The sequence below is a fragment of the Macrobrachium nipponense genome, chromosome 8 (assembly GCF_015104395.2).
Source record: "Macrobrachium nipponense isolate FS-2020 chromosome 8, ASM1510439v2, whole genome shotgun sequence".
In the NCBI taxonomy this organism is placed as follows: domain Eukaryota; kingdom Metazoa; phylum Arthropoda; class Malacostraca; order Decapoda; family Palaemonidae; genus Macrobrachium; species Macrobrachium nipponense.
Window position 1 is genome coordinate 83,894,334 of NC_087203.1, and position 2,500 is coordinate 83,896,833.

General features: G+C 37.5%; 1 protein-coding gene across 1 annotated transcript in view; it reads left to right on the top strand.

The window, feature by feature from the left end:
- LOC135222895 (delta-sarcoglycan-like) overlaps positions 1 to 2,500 on the top strand; it is a gene marked incomplete in the record, with an annotated part of 788,261 nt that overhangs the window by 1,962 nt on the left and 783,799 nt on the right.

Consider the following 2,500-nt stretch of genomic DNA (forward strand, 5'->3'; position numbering starts at 1 on the left):
GATGCTAAAGAGATCAGGTTCAGTTTTTGAGTTTTATCTCAACTGCGGTGGAAAACAATATTGTGATTAAATTTAATTTAACATCCTATCTCTTGCCGCCTTTCTTTCTCTCTCACTGTCCCACACGAACACACAAACGCACACAAACACACACTCACAAAATCTGTCTATGGATTTATCTATTTACATATACATACATGCATATGTATAAATAAAGGTATAAGCCACGAAGGAAAGATAAACACTTCGTGGCTTATACCTTTGCATTTATCACGTTCCAAACTTTCGTGATTCAGTTATACATGCATATGTATATCAATCTGTATACCTATATATGGATAAAGTATGGAAGCGATAAATGATTCAAAGGAATCAGCAAGAATAGTTAAAGGTTATAAAACTTATATGAATACTGCCCGGTAGAGGCATGAAATTAACAAATACCCCAGTAAAAAATCTCTATGGTACGAACTTAACTGAGAAAGTAAAATATAAAAGAAGTTTTATAAGGGATTCGCAGAATGGCTTTAGACAAGCGTTATGGAGTGTGAATCAGGTGTTAGTTATAAAAAATAATATGTGCAAGGTTTGAAAAGCGTAAAAAATCTGCATGTGGCTTCCATGGCTCAGAAAAACTTATGGAACTATGAAATGTAGCTAATACTTAGCAGTTAATATAACAATTATAGGTATGAAGAGAGAAGAGGTGGGAATAGGTGAATCAATTAAGGTGTGTGCTAAAGATTAGAAAACACCTATGAGGCGGGGTAAGAGTGTACGAAGGTGGAAATATACAGAAAGAGTGGGAAATGCGAAGAACTAGTAAAACATTTAGACTAGGTGAAAGGTCTGATCATATTATCTGAGATGGTTTGGTCATGTGAGAAGAATGAAGGATGATAAGCGTCAAGAGGGAGGGAGGGAGGAAAAGATGATGAACTAGAATAAAAGCTGAATATATGGTATAAAAGAGGTACTGGTAATGAAAGGCCTTAGTGCTCAGGAAATTGGAGATTACATGGATTAAATGGCCCTGTGTATGTATTGGGTTTCGACATACTGCTGTTGAGGCTCCTATGAAGAAGTATGAAGCAGCAAACGTTCCAGGTTTACCTGCGATTCAATAAATAAAATATGAATGTGGCAGTGACTGTTGTGCTGGTTCGTATTTTCTCTTCTTTTCTGGAGCCAGCACTAAAGGCAGGTCCACACGCTCCGTTTTGCACAACAATTTGTCTGCGCAGTCTTAAGACGGAATGAAAACCTTACAATTTTATTGCGTCTACACGGTACCATGATGTTTGCACGAGTTTCGCTCAGTTTTGTCAACATCGTCATGGAGGAGGTACTCCTTTTGTCAATTTTGACGTGTTGTGTGTGTGTACGGTCTGTTTAATTTTCTCACAGCCAATTTCAGACGTAAAGACAAAAAGTCTTAGGCCACAGAAATCAATAAGAGGAAATTCAACAACTCTTCTGTTGCTGTTATTATTATTATTATTATTATTATTAGTTTTATTATTATTAGCAATGGTTGATTGTAAATTATTTGTATTATTAATTGCGTATAATTTGGTTTTTTAATCGTATTTTATCTACCATAAATGCATGGGAAACTTTCGTACAATGCTATAAATTATGTGAGGAACTATCGAGAACATTGCCTAAGGTCTGCCATTGTCGCTTGTTGAATTAAAACTGAGGCACAAAATGAAACGAAAGACGGTGCTACCGTCTACACGTACCGACTTGTCTGCACAGTTCATGGATATCTATGCTCTCCTAGTTCAACTGTACCGTCTTGCGCTGGAGTCAAAACTGCGCTGTTTTCCTGTCCACACGCAACGTTTTATCTGCAACGTCTTGAACAGTGCAGACAAAAGGTTGTGCAAAACGTAGCGTGTGGACCAGCCTTAACGCTCAGTTATACCTGCGCAGTTATGCCTGCACAGTCGGCCTGCTCAGGCAAAACTGAACCAACGTTCAGTTTTGCCTGCACAGGCCGACTGTCCAGGCATATCTGCGCAGGTATAATCGATCGTTAGTGGCGGCCTTAAGATTTAATGTTGAAAAAATTACTTTCAAAATAAAACCTTAGTAAAACTTGTATGCTTAACCTTCGTAGTATGAATTCCAGAGAATTCTGAGATATGTTTTGATTTACAACAAAAAATTATTTTGACAAGTTACGCCGAGAGGAAGTAATTGGCTCGGCTCATGATCGTATCCACAGTACGAATGTCAGCGAACAGGACGATTTGCAAATTACCTGTCACGACTGTCGCGTGCAGTGCAAATCGTCCTGATTAATTTGTGCGAATAAATTAGGAGGATGATTTGATAAAGTTAGAAACTAATCGCAATATTTACGTAGTAGAAGGTTTTACCGTATCTCATTTATACAGGCAAAAGTAATTCGAACTAGATCGATTTTATAAACAAAAGGTTGAGCGAACTCAATCTGTGTTAGGAATAATTTGTTTTTGGTGAAATATGTCCA